This window comes from Leopardus geoffroyi, chromosome D4 (genome assembly GCF_018350155.1).
Source record: "Leopardus geoffroyi isolate Oge1 chromosome D4, O.geoffroyi_Oge1_pat1.0, whole genome shotgun sequence".
Taxonomy (NCBI): domain Eukaryota; kingdom Metazoa; phylum Chordata; class Mammalia; order Carnivora; family Felidae; genus Leopardus; species Leopardus geoffroyi.
In genome coordinates, this window is record NC_059342.1 from 51,939,861 (window position 1) to 51,955,226 (window position 15,366).

Consider the following 15,366-nt stretch of genomic DNA (forward strand, 5'->3'; position numbering starts at 1 on the left):
AAATGGTATACAGACTGTCAGAAACATATCACATATAACATATATAATAGTTTTACAGAGAAAAATGTATAAGCCTAACAGGGGATTGTCAATATGTCATAGGCCCTGGTCACTTTGGGGCTAACAAACCAGAGGAACTACTTAATTAAATGCATGATTAAATAAAAGAAAATTAATTTCCTTCTTGTTATAAAGAAAGTCTGAAGACACGAAATGGCATTTCATTTCATCCTGAAAATATAATTAAAATAAATTTAGTATTTACCTCATATGATTAAAACTCCATCCAACACTTTAGAAGCCCAAGAAGCTCATGATACAGTGATACAGCCTTCCCGTGGCACTCTTCAATTTCTGTAAATATAAGGAAGGTGAAAGAGTGCATTTAGAGCCAATATGTGTCTTTGTAAAATGATACTGATTAGCTATGAAATGTTTATAATCACTCCGCAATGCCTTTTAAAAAGTACCTCCCTACATGTAGCTGTTATCAGTTTTATTTTTTTTTTAATTTTTTTTAATTTTTTTTTTTCAACGTTTATTTATTTTTGGGACAGAGAGAGACAGAGCATGAATGGGGGAGGGGCAGAGAGAGAGGGAGACACAGAATCGGAAACAGGCTCCAGGCTCTGAACCATCAGCCCAGAGCCCGATGCGGGGCTCGAACTCACAGACCGCGAGATCGTGACCTGGCCGAAGTCGGACGCTTAACCGACTGCGCCACCCAGGCGCCCCATGTTATCAGTTTTAAATGAACAATATAGCAATGAATATTATGTCATCCGAGACTTTCAAGGCACTAAAATAGACTAATACACCACAAAAAAATAAATAAGACCACTCAATTGCATGTTATTTTACTGCGAGAGGCTGTAATACTGTGAAAACTAAGGCATTTGTAATTTAAATTATATTGACATGACCAAAATAAATATTTTTCTAGTCATAATGCTGAGTTACATGTAGTAGAGGGCATCATCTCATTGTTTAGTTTTTACCACTGACTTATTTACGAGGCTTTAGCAAGTATTCTTACTTCATATACCTAATTTTCCTGGAAAAGATTCATATAATGTGAGAAATGACTGTCATTCACTTGATACATTGATAAGCAATAGGTAGGCATTTAAGTGTATTCTGCTTCTAGATAACACACACTATATACAGAAGAAAAAAAAAACACAATAGCTCAAACTTTCACAACCTGTTTCAATGATTTGTAGGTGAAACTTTTTAATCATATTTTCTCCTATCTACTTGCTAAAAGAGAAATACAGTGATAGGCTAGATATATAGGTACTTAGCTGCAGTCCAATGCTGCTTCTCCATTCTCAAACACATACTATTTAGGTAGAACAGGAAATGTTTTACATTCCTCTCCTACATCTCCCTCACAATGATAAGTCTTATTCATGTACTGTTAAATTCAGGCACAAATTTCAATGTATCAGTACCATGGACATCTGCCCCCTACCCTCCAAACCCTTTCTGAAAATCTCTAATCCAGTAGGTGACAAAGATCAGGATAGGATAGGAACAGAGATGGTGGGGAAATGGTACTCCTAACTGAGAAGTATAATTTGTCCAGGCACCTGTAGCACATTAGAACAGAAATAAATGAGCATCTTCTAAATACATTACAAGAGTGACCAAAAGAACAGTGACCAAAAAGAAGGGCTGAATTCATACAAATTACATCACCAACTCAATTTTCCTAAATGCTACTATTGAAAACCACATAGGCATATTTAGTACCTATAGATATAAAGACATATATATTCATATATAACATAGATGGATAGATAGATAAAAAGATGGATAAGCTAGATCCCTCAGTATGTGCTTCTTTGTATCTTTTGTCAGTTACTGGGTATTAGAACTTTGAAGAAAAGATGCTTTCTAGCCAAATAAATTCTGTACAGTAAGTAATATGTCCCATTAAATTCTAGAGAGAGATAAGAAACTACATTTACATTAGGGAGAAACAAACTGTAAAGGAAAGCATTGACCACTTTTGGCAGGAAAGAGAGTATTCTAAAATTCAGAATAGTAGGAAACTAGCCAGGCAAATGGTAAAATACCAAGGAAGGCTGCATAACATTTTATGAATGTCTAGACATTTTGCACAACTATCCTCCTTTCCAGAGAACGCGTCAACTAATCCAATACCTCATCACCTTCTAACTCTGTATTCACAATTGTGTGCCTTGTTTTCATTGTTATTTATAATTCTACAGCAAACAACCCAAACTATTATTGAAGGCTCACTGTGACAAGTGCCATGATAGATGTTTTCATATGCCCATCTCATTTAATCAATAAGATATATGCAGTGTCACACTTTGCAGACAGTAGCCATTGTCTTCTACACCATATGTCTCAGCATAAAAATCGTAAATTGAAAAAAAAAATCCTAATTTGGAAGTTGCCTGTTCTATAAAAGAAAGTGCTCTTTCCAACTAATTGTAAATTTTAAGTTCTGAATATTTTGTGTCTTTTAATGTTTAAGGTATTTATTGAATAATTAATAATGTACAGGAGATATGAAAATTACCAAATAAAATCCATTATCTAGTTACCTAAAACTTGTATTTTTGCATTCCAGTGGGGTGGGAGGATGATCCTGGAACCTCACAAGTCCTTTTGCTTATGATTACATTCAAAGATTAAATTTATGACATCTTTAAGGAAGAAGGAATATGGATTACACCTTCAACCCACACACTGGAATTACCTAATTTTGCTGAAAGAAGATAATTTTAATTAAGACCAAATATTGCTTGAGGGAGATGAAAAATATCCTATGATAATAAAGTAAATGGCATGAATGCAAAAGAAGCTACTAGATATAAGGGATTAGAGACAGAGACTATTTTGCCAAATGGGAAACAAAAAAGTTAAATTTGGGAACAGATAAGGTAATGGAGAAAGAAGGCGGGGGGGGAAATGTGTTGATAAAACCCATAAAAGTGCATATGTCTGTTGTTTTTTTTTTGTTTTGTTTTTTGTTTTTGTTTTTGTTTTTGTTTGTTTTTGGTTTTTTTGGTAGGAGTTGAAGGAGTACAATTGTTGAAGTTGAAATTCCTTCCGAGTTTTCTGGGTTATTATTAATGGAACACTGAAACACAAAAATGCAAAGCCATAATTACTAAAAAATGAAATCAGGGTCGCCTGGGTGGCTCAGTCGGTTAAGCATCTGACTTGGCTCAGGTCATGATCTCGCGGTCCGTGAGTTCGAGCCCCGTGTCGGGCTCCGTGCTGACTGCTCAGAGAGCCTGGAGCCTGTTTCAGATTCTGTGTCTCCCTCTCTCTCTGACCCTCCCCCGTGCATGCTCTGTCTCTCTCTGTCTCAAAAATAAATAAACGTCAAAAAAATTTAAAAAAAAATGCAATCAATGATTATAATAACGGGGCATCACGTTCTACACCAAACACTAACATATGAGAGAAGAATGCAGGCCCAAATGTGGTCCTGGGTGGGGTGACTCATTCATCTTAATTTGGGGAGATCCTCCATACTAAAATGATTTAGAAAAGAGCAAAAAGATATTAGTAATAGAAGCTATTGTTCTGAGGAAGAAGAAGTAGACTGTGAAAAACCGTTTTCATAAGAATTGGTCGATGTGGCTCAGCTGAGCTGAGGACAGAATTCAAAACAAAGAATGTGAGGAACTATACCCTCAACATTTTGATTGAGGCACACAATTTGAGATAGCTGATAAGGTCTAGAACACAAAAAATGAGGACTTGATGAATGTGTATTTGCAAGCAAGCATTTAGTAGACAAAACAAAAACAAAAACACCCATCCGTGTATAAAATAAAATAAAAAATAGTGCACGTGCATAGGACACTCGATAAAAATCATACTTAAAGCAGACAGTGTACCTAATAACCCTGAGGGAAAACTGTAAACAGTTCATAAAATATACACGCAATTTTTTTTACCTTAAGTCTACAAAAATAATGTCATTTCCCCCCACCCTAAGATCCTGTGATTAATTACTGATGGAAATAAAACAATATTCCAGGCCTTCTGGCTTCCAAGTCTGTTTCCTCCTTACTACATGATATTGCCACCCTCATTTCTAGTATCTTTGTATAATGAGATGGTTATATACTACAGCTGCATCCCAAATGGGTATGCAATACCGATCAAATAATGACTGTAAGTGCAGCAGGGGATCAATGTGGGGATTAAAGCACAATGCAGTTACCCCAGTCCCTAGAATTCAGTGAGGAATTAAAGAGCAGCTGTTACTGTTATTATTGTCTACAAAATAGAGAAAATCTTACTAAGAGGAGTATATAATAATGAAGAAAGAAAAAAAAATGTGAAAAAGCCTCGATGAAGATGCCGAAACAATTCCATAGGGATTAATATTTTTAAGATACAACCCGGGCAGGTTTAACGCCTTTGTGAATGAGTGACTTTAACTTCAATGTTAAATATATGTAAATGTAATTTGTAAAAGAATAACTGTTGTTTTGTTTACTTTTAGAGACGAGTATGATAACCTCCAAGGATAAGCGATATTTTAAATGGCTTCATACTGGGATAAAAATACCCTTTAGGTTTATGGTGTAGTGCTAAGGAGAGTTTGGATACCAAAAAAAATAAAAAAATAACAGCCTTCTTGGAACTTCAATGCTATTTTTGAGGGAAAAATACATACTTACACTGTCAGTATTTCTAGGTATAAATACCCTCAGTTATGATTTACATTTCTATCTTTACACACCCTTATGGGGAAGAGTTTGAAAATCCTTGCTTTAAATGAAAAATCAGATGTTTTTACCATTCTTGTCTCTCCTCTTCTACAACATTTTCTAGTGATTGTCATACTTTATCTCAAACTGGGGGGAATGGGAGAAGGCTTTTTCAGAGGAAATATAGAGAGAGTATATGGCATCTTTTCCTAAAAGGAAAGTAAATCTCTGACTGACTTACTAATTTTTTTAATTCACCGTTATTTATACTTACTATACAATAGTCTGTGGGCTCTGTCCAACCTAATTATTGATATATTTAAGAACATATACACATATACACACTCACTTAATAAACCAAGATGATCTATTGGTTACTGTTGTAACTTTCACAGAAGACCACATCTAAGGAATTAACACAGAGAAGATGATGTCATCACAGTGAAAAGTTCTAAGAAATTAACTTTTTGGATGATCCCTTAAAACAAATAATCCAGCACTACCTAAGGAGGATCCAAGTGGTGTGCAGCCTCTGACTTACTGTCTCATCAACATGTTGGACAGCTTAGATTTTGGTTTAAAGAACGGTCCACCCTGCATTAGGGAGAGAATTGTACAGAGAGAAGACCAAGTGTTGTGAATTATTGTAGGACATCTGTCTCCTCTTCATATTATTAACTTTTTTTTCTTTCTGGTCATAAAATAGAAGGAAGAAGTGAAATAACCTGTCTACTATGAGCCTAAATATGATGCTTTAAAATGTAATTTAATACATTCATCATAAGATAAATCATAGAAGGTAGGTAGTACTGTCGTTTAGCAAACATGAAACTGAGGCTTAGAAAGTGATGCAGCGTTTTTTTTTTCCCCACCAACAGTGCTAAGGGGTTCCCCTTTCTCAGTAGCTATATAATTCTTAATTCTAATATCACAAGACACCTATGCTAATACTAAGAATTAAGCTATATAATTCATAATTCTAATATAGTAAATTAGCCATACTATTTTCTGAAGCAATAGAAGGAATATAGAGGGAAAGCAGAAACAAGTTCATTAGGGGTGCTTGGGTGGCTCAGTTAGTTAAAGTCAACTCTTGATTTCAGCTCAGGTCCTTATCTCATGGTTCATGAGTTTGAGCCCCACATCGGGCTCTGCACTGACATGATGGAATTACTTGGAATTACCTCTCTCATGCTTGGAATTACCTCTCTCTCTTCTCCTGCCCCCTCTCAAAAATAAATAAATAAACATTAAAAAAAGGAAGAAAGAAATTCACTAAGTAATTTTGACTTTGGAATTCAATAAAACTTTTTCATATTGAAGGTAAACATATTTCCAAATTTAAAAAATTAAAAAAAAAACATAATGACATTATTACTTGACTGAATCACTCTATTGAGATTCTACTCACATGTTGCCCTAGACCATGCCAAAAGAGAATCTTGCAAGCTCAGTACACTAAATCCTATTTTAGTATAAAATGCACATCACCTATTCTTCAGCAGAAAAGAACAGTGATAAAAGGAGGAATTTTGGTTCTTCCTTGTTTCAACTGCCTAATTTTAAACTGCTTTGTGTTTGGTGGCTCCCAAAAGAATGACAAGGACTTCACTCTGGAATGCTTTGGTGACTTACATTTCCTTTTGTTCTTGACTTTCTGAGAGATGTGCATGGTAGAGATACCGGTATTTTTATTTGCTTTAATCTTTCAAAACCCAAAGGCATAAAAAAAAAAAAAAAAGACTACACTACTATCTTTTTATTAGGTCAATCAAGTTAAAAGTTTTCATTGTGCTTAAACTTTTAAAAAGTTGAAATTCTACTACAGCTGCAATTTTTTTTTTAATAAACCATATATTGCATTTGGTCTTAAAGCATATATTTTAGGGGCACTTGGGTGTCTCAGTAAGTTAAGCGACTGATTTCAGCTCAGGTCATAATCTCACTGCTTGTGAGTTTGAGCTCTGTGTTGGGCTCTGTGCTGACAGTTCAGAGCCTGGACCCTGCTTTGGATTCTGTGTCCTTATTGCTCTCTGCCCTTCCCCCACTCACACTCTGTCTCTCTCAAAAATAAATAAACATTTTTAAAAAGTACCTTTTAAAAATCTATCTCTTTAAATCACACACACATATACATATTAGATCATTTTTGTTTTTTATATACATTAAAATAATAATAACAAATAGACGCTGAACACTACCATATGCCAGGCACTATTCTAAGTACCTTCCATATATTTGCTCATTTAATTCTCACAACAATCAAATGATATTATTTCTATCCCAATTGAAAGATGGAAAATTGAAGCACAGAAAGATTAACTAACGAAGTAATTAACAAAGCTGGCATTTAACTAGGTGTGTGACTCCAGAGCTGGAGCTATTAGCAATAATGCAATAATATCTCTTATTACAACATAATAATAATGGCATTCTGCTAACAGTATGTACAAAAATTTTCCTTAACCATCTTCACCACATTTAATCCAAATAAATAAATAAATAAATAAATAAATAAATAAATAAATAAATAATCAAGCCATAGAAGTTCATGTAGGGTGGCACAAACAGGTGAGTGAAAACTGACAGAGCTAAATCTTTCTAAAGGCATGGCCACTCCTACCTAGTTTACCAAATATTCACAATGTCTGGTAGAGTACTGAACATGTAGTAAACCAGTATCCAAAAATATTTATTGTGTAAGTGAATTAATGAATAAGCTGAGAAACTTGTGTAAGCAGTGACACTTCTGCAAACCTGGCTGGAACTGCCACCTCCAAACACACTTACCAAGTGGACTAGTCTAAACTCAGTAGACATCTCATTGGATTCTCACCTCCCATTCTTCACCTTCACTCACAGGTAGTCTCCTGGGCTCTTGTGTTCCATTTGCAACTGCTTAACTCATATTCATTAAATTCTTGTTCTATTTAATAAACTAATGAAAACAATCCAATGTGATTCCAGTTACTATTAATACATTTTTTTTTAATTTTTTTTTCAACGTTTATTTATTTTTGGGACAGAGAGAGACACAGCATGAACGGGGGAGGGGCAGAGAGAGAGGGAGACACAGAATCGGAAACAGGCTCCAGGCTCCGAGCCATCAGCCCAGAGCCCGACGCGGGGCTCGAACTCACGGACCGCGAGATCGTGACCTGGCTGAAGTCGGACGCTCAAACGACTGCGCCACCCAGGCGCCCCACTATTAATACATTTTAATGGAGGCTTTTGAGATAAAATGTCATAATTAAGAATAGCAATCCTAATGGTGAGAATGTCAGGTAATAATACCGTACATCAGAAATCCAAACCCAAAAGTCCAAACTGTTGTCCTAGGTTCTCTCACCTCCTCAGGTGCACCCTGAATCTATCTACATTTTATTCTCTTTCCTTGCCACTGCTCCCATGGTTACTCTCAGGGTCCACTAATTGGTTTTCTTACTTGTCCTCTTGCCCTTCCAATCCATTTTCTACCTTCCAGCTAGAGTTATCTTAAAATATAAATTAGATCATGTCTCTCTATAAATAATGACTTCCCTTTGTACTTTAGAGACTATATTTCTTTCTTTCGCTCTGTCCATCAATCTCAGTCTCTCTCTCTTTCTCTACTCCTTCCCTTTGGGCCACATTTGACTTCTCCAGTCTCACCTCCTGGCCTTCTCTCCCTCTCTCACTCACTCACCTCACTTCTAGCACTCCATCTCTGCTAGAAGTGTAGCTTCATTTCAAGGCCCTGACATGGGCTGTTCCTCTATTAGTCCTCTCCCCAGTCTTTGTCTAGCTATTTCCTTCCCACCTTAGTTTTCAGCTTTGAAGTTACTTCTAACTATTTACCTCATTCTAAATGGGAATCCCTTCTGACAGTCTGCTACAGATTCCTCAAGTTTTCTGGCCCTGACATTTTTTTTTTCACAATAATGTAGTGGTTTCGAGCACAAGATTTATTCGCACACTTCAGTAGATTTGGAATCTTCACTGCACCACCTGCCAGACTGCTTGCCATTGGAGAAGCTGCTTATCCTTGCTATGCTCCAGTTTCCATTTTATTTATTTATTTATTTATTTATTTATTTATTTATTTATATTTTAGAGAGTGGAGGAGAGGTGCAGAGGGAGGGAGGGAGGGAGAGAGAGAGAGAGAGAGAGAGACGGAGAAAGACTCTCAAGCAGGTTCCATGTTTAGCGTGGAGCCCAACACGGGACTTGATCCCACGACCCTGGGATCATGACCTGAGTAGAAATCAAGAGTGGAATGTTCAACTGACTCAGCCACCCAAGTGGTCCAGTTTCCTTATGTATAAAATGAGATACAACACTATCTAGCTGAAAGGATAGTAGCAAGGACTAAGTGAGTTACATTCAAACACCCTGAACAGTGCCCGGCACATTAAACAATGACATTAAATCTGAGCTACCATTATTCAGGGAAATTATATTTCTCTATATTTATGTTTAAAAATACCTATAATATATGTTATAATTACATTTACCTGAAATTATATTGATTATATTTGCCTTTTTCATCAGCATGCCAATTCAAGGTGAACAGGAACCATGGTTATATGCTTACCATCATAAATTTGGTTCCTCTAACAGTGCTTAGTTTAGGAAGAGCTCAATCAATACCCATTGAATAAATCAGTTGAATAAATGCATGACTCTATGAATGCGCAGAAGAAAGAATTTGAAAAAAAATACAGAAAATAATACAGATCAGCCATCTTTGGGCACATGGGTCTCTGATATCCATAAAATTATACAACACAGACTTAGGGATAATTCAGTTGGTTTCACTTGTTTGGAAAGTTGACTAGATCCAAATAAAATCTTAATATTGTATCCATTTAATTATTTCTCAATTCAAAGGTATTTGAGAAATGACTAAAACACTTGAAAAAAAAATGTTGGGAAGTTGTTTCATCCCCTTTCATCTCTGTCTTGATTGGCTATCAGTGGATAAAAAAAATTTAATGACTCTCAGGAAAAAGTTCTGATAAAATATTTCTGGGTTAAAAAAAATATCTCCTCACTATTAACAAAGCTATAATACAGTTCTTCACGACTAGCTTTTATACCAAGAAAATCTCAAAACCCTCTTTCCCACAAAATTCTTCTTCTAACTTTGGTTCTGATCTCTTTGAATTGTTGTTTTAAACCTTCTAAGACATAATCAATGAAAATATCCTGCTGATGCTTTTTAGAAAACTACTGCTATCCTATTCCTTGGGAAAAAAAAAGAATCTTAAGACTCTTACAGCAATAAATGATGTTAGCCACTTAGAGTTCACAACCCTTACAACCACCATTTAATGTAGATTTGAGGATAAAATTATAAAAGAACAGTGTGCATATCAAATCCTGTTGTTTTTTTTCCTGCTTTCTTAGGAATATTCATTTCATCTTTTAATGTCTTCTAGCTTACAACTCATCTTAGCAAACACTTTGACAGCATTTGTGTTTATCCTTTGGTTTGCTTCCCTAATACCAGAGCAGAGGTATCATATATTACTTAAGAACTGAACCTCCAGTCATTTTGAATCATGGATCAATCCTAGTTTCTTCTGACACAGATATTGTTCCTTTTATAAGATATTGAAAAATATATTGAATGATGTTGTTGAACAATTCTTTTATTCACTATACATTTATTGAATAAATGCCTTGGGAAGGGATTAAGACTGAGGCGGAAAACAGGGCAAGTCGCTGGCCTGGAAAAAAAAAAAAAAACATAGATATCAAACTACTATTTCAGATACAATAGGAAGTCTCCTTTTATTGCCTGCATACCTCAATTTTATATAGGAGAATTTTTATCACATTCTAATGTGAAAACTGTGTGCCAGGTACCCTACACCTTGTCTATTAACTCATGAGGTCATGATTCTTATGAGACACCTGGACTCAGAATTCAATAGCACATCTCCCTACCTTATTTAGCTAATAAGTAACAGAGCCGTGGTTTAAACCTTGTGGTTTCTGATCCCAGAACTCAAGGTTGTTCTTGTTTGTTGGTTTAACTCAGTCTGAATTTTTCTGCAATCATGGATTTTTCTGACAAAGTTGTTGGAAGGCTGGTAATGAGATGATTATAAGGACAACTCCACTTAAGTTCTTCCTCTGGGAAAGGGACAAGATAGCAGAATCCAGCCCCATCCAGTGATGTTTTCACAAAAGACATTCCAACTAGCTGTGCACAGTCTCTGTATCTTATCATCACTGCCTGAGCCCTCTACAGAAGGCATATAGAGAAAAAAGGGATGTGGGAAATGGGGAAAAAAATACAAATCAGGAAGGATAGAGGGACAGGGAGATGGGTGTAATGTGTTTGCCTAGGGAAATAGACACCTGGTTGCTGCTGCTGACAATCCATAGGTAGAAGGTCAGATCTGCACTGGATGAGTCAATTCCTAAGCCAGACAGAGTCCTATTTCTTCAAAAGCACCATATCATATTCAGTACTATTCCCAAAATGTGTTCCTTTATAATAGTTTAGCCTAAGTAGTATTTGGAGAATTTTGAAAGAAAAATCTACAGTAAAGATTATGAAGTAGAGGGTAGACTCCTGAGAAATAGGTTCTCCTCAGTGAAAGTTTATGACTCAATCACCCATAAAATAATGTTATTCTAAAAGGACCCATAAAATGATCTGGCCCCAAGTCATATTTGAACACATCAGGAAGTAGAGATCCAGAGGGACTGAATGAGTTGCTTAATGCGAGCTGAGCTGAACCTAGGTTTCCTGATCCTGTAATGAGTATTCTCTGACTCATTTCATCCTCAGAGGACACTGTTGCCAATACTTGAGCACAGTGGTTATATTCAGCCCCTTCCTGCAGTGACTGAAACCTGAGGCTGTCTGCTGCCCAAGAAAGGAGAGGTGTGACCCTTTGTAAGAAATGGCCCTGAACTCATGATGGTCCCCCTCATCTGAGCACTGGAACATCATTACCACCCTGGAAGCGACCAATGTGGGTGGAAAGGAGCTCACAGAACCCAACAAACACTGACCTTTCCTGAGCCTGTCTCACATTCATTGGCCTATGTCTTACTTGCATGTCGGTGGCCTTGTCAAATCTTTGCTTTAATTTTTCACTTCTTGCAAAGTAACTTATCAATGAAAGAAGCATAACCAAAGTCTGGATTCAATTTTCATAGGTCATCTTTTAGGCTTTCTACATAGTTCTTATTAATACAGGATATTGCTTAGGGATCTTGGGGAGGTTTTAATTTACTTTCCTGAAACTTTTCTTTACATCATTATTCATTTTGCCAGGTGCTTTCATAAGACAGTTTCACTATTATGGATATAATTCTATAGTCATGAGTCTATACTTTGTGTCCTCAGAAATATGATTTGAAATTAATAAAGCATTAGGGAAATGTGTTCATTCTATACACATTGCCATATATTTACAATAATTTGTAAAGGATGTATGGAACTATGTTAATTATAAATATTGCTAAGTTTTGAATATACTTAATAATAGGAAATGATCATATTAAATAATATGTAGAATTTTTGTATCAAAACTTAATATTGAAAAGTGATTCTATTTCTAAAGCAGATAGGTGTTTATGATTTTAAAAACACAGGAATTGAAAAAAAGTAAATTTTAATTAAAGCTATGGTAAGAGATCTTTGAACTAAAGGTAGCAAAACACATATTCTCTGATGTAAATTATTCAGTTAATAGGTAGAGTGATGAAAATTGGAAAACAGCTAAAAAGAATGATTCCGAGTATTCCCACCACCGCTTCTTGAGATAATAACAGAAAGAACCCATCCCCATGACAAGACATACTAGAATCTATTTCTGATATCTTCCTTTTGTAACTGATGATTACATTTTACTTTTTTTTCAATTATGAAAGCAGAAATGACCTAGATATAGTAGTTATTCAAACCCCAAGAATATAGGCAGAGTTGAATTCAAACATCCTCAATCCCCATTGTCTCACTTTTAAAATAGGTCTTCTGAAAAAGGGTCTGGTTTGCTCCAATGTTTATACCATTTAATTATATATGTCCTAATGCTCTACCCCAAACTTTCCCCATTACGTTACCATTCTTCATATTAAGTCAATAAGACTTAATATGCTTCTTCATATTAAGTCAGTAAGACTTAATATGCTGTTATCATTCTTATTACTGTCCATTGAATCTAAAGGCCAAAAGAAATTTCTGAGGTCATACAATCTCTCTTCAGGTTTCAGAGATTATCACTAAAGCAAGACAAATGGGCTTACATAAAATTTTAGCCATGATTTGTATGCCAGCCCTGACCCTGTGAAGTACATACCAATCGCTAGATGGGCACATCTTCAACATCTGTCTGGTTTGGCACTGTGACCCTTCTACTAAAAATGCCCTTTCATTATTTCTTCATGGAAAGATCCTAAGCATTTTTTTTTCCTTAAGTCAGGCTTTCTAAGTCCTCCAACCCCAAACAATAATAATGTTGTCTGTTCCCTCCTTTATTCCCCTAAGCAATTTGAGACACTTTTATTGTAAGTATTTGTTTATATAATATTGAGCTGTTAATCCCTAAACTGTAACTTACTATGCTTCTGTCTCAGCATCTACCACATAACCAGGGCTCAATAATTGTCTGCTGATGAAATAATTGTTCATAATGTAGTTATACAACCGAAAAGTCAGATGTAGAATGCAATCAAGCTTTATAAAGGAAGTCTTGTCATTCAGTCATTCAGCATCTGCTATGTAGCAAGCATGTCAACTCCCTTCCGCTTGCTGTAGAGATCATATGGAAGAATCTAAGCGTGCTATCACATAGAAGACGCTCAACCAGTATTAACGTATTTCCTTCTTTCCTTCCTTTTCCCTCTCTTTGCAGCCATTCCTCACGTGTTCAAATAACACATTTGCTATTACATATTCATACTCTTTTTTTATTTTTTTAATTTTTTTAACGTTTATTTATTTTTGAGACAGAGAGAGACAGAGCATGAATGGGGGAGGGGCAGAGAGAGAGGGAGACACAGAATCGGAAGCAGGCTCCAGGCTCTGAGCCATCAGCCCAGAGCCCGACCCAGGGCTCAAACTCACGGACCGCAAGACCGCGACCTGAGCTGAAGTTGGACGCTTAACCGACTGAGCCACCCAGGCGCCCTGTACTCATACTCTTTAAATACATATAATGATGTATTAAACTTTTGCTTCTTTTCTTTCAATTTTTTGTCCTTTGCATTTTTAAATTTCATTAATTTTAATTTAATTTTATTTTTAAGTGTTTATTTATTTTCAGAGAGAGAGAGAGAGAGAGAGAATGAGTGGGAGAAGGGCAGAGAGAGAGAATCAAAAGCAGTCTCTGCACTGTTAGCACAGAGCCCAACACAGGGCTTGATCCCACGAACCATGAGATCATGACCTGAGTAGTCAGATGCTTAAGCAATTGAGCCACCCAGGTACCCCTAAGGTTTTGTTTTTGTTTCTTTTTAATTCCAGTATAGTTAACACACAGTGTTAGGTTTGTTTCAGGTGTGTCTTCTACATTGTTAAACCAACTTCTGTACCCCTTAAGTTATTTTATTCCTCTCTTATGCATAGAATAAATTTAAAAAATAGCTAATTTCAGCCGACATAAAGTTCTTCAAAGTTTATCTTTTTCACTCTTGCATCACCATTATCTTTAATCTGGCTCTTTTAAATATTTTCTGCTCCCTGGCTCTCACAAAAGGGACAAGACTCTCAGAAAGTAATTCACAGCAATGTGCAAATGATGGAAGTGTGGCTCCTTGCTGGTATTTTTTTTTTTTCTTTTCTCTTTTTAAAAGGGAGCTGCTACTAGTAATACCAGTAATCAAATGACATGAATCCCTGACATCTGTGGCACCTGGTGGAGGACAAGTAGTAGATACAATGATTAAGAGAATAACTGTTAGGCTCAGATAGACATGAGTTTGAATCTCAGGCGTACCACTTACTGCTGTGTAGTTTAGGCAAGATACTTAACGTCTGTGAGTCATAAAATTTTCATATTCAAATGAGGAATTATACTATCAAATAGGCATTAATTTATGCACAGTCAAAGCACAGTGTTTGGTAAATAGTAAGTGTTCACTGATGGCTTTATTTATTAATTACCATTACAATAACATAGAAATTGATATCCTTTCCAGAACAATTTTTAGTTACCATTAAGTAAATTTCTGTTTTTATAAGAATTATATGACATGAGAAAGATCTGTGATCCTGACTTTCCTTTCATTTAAGGCTTTTATTTCAAATCTATTAGATTTTTCTGTTTTGCTATCATATATCCTATGTCTCTCATAACTGATTTTCATATAGACCTTCCATTACTTCTAAGTTTTAGTCATTTTGGAGAATGACCCCCTTGTCTTTGAACCCCCCTTGTCTTAGAACTCCTTAAAGTGAGTTTTGTATTTTCCCATTCACTTACATTCTAAGTTGGAGATCCCAAAGATGCTTTACAAATTTGGTGGCAAATTATCTAGCTATTTATTTTTATTTATTGTGTGAGTGTGTGTGTGTGTGTAGGTGTACAAGTCTACACATACAGATTTCCTTACCATTCCTCAATTCTATTATGACCACTCACACCATTACCTGTAGAGTCAATACTAAAAGTCATGCCTACATTCTAGAATTCATCAGCTTGGGGGTTGTGAA

General features: G+C 35.8%; 1 protein-coding gene across 5 annotated transcripts in view; it reads right to left on the minus strand.

The window, feature by feature from the left end:
* Positions 1–15,366, minus strand: part of LINGO2 (leucine rich repeat and Ig domain containing 2) — a 1,160,577-nt gene that overhangs the window by 686,453 nt on the left and 458,758 nt on the right. For all 5 annotated transcript variants that reach the window (XM_045468931.1, XM_045468928.1, XM_045468930.1 and 2 more), the window contains one exon: positions 266–354. The gene's annotated coding sequence lies outside the window, so the exon portion shown is untranslated. The remainder of the gene's footprint in view (positions 1–265; positions 355–15,366) is intronic.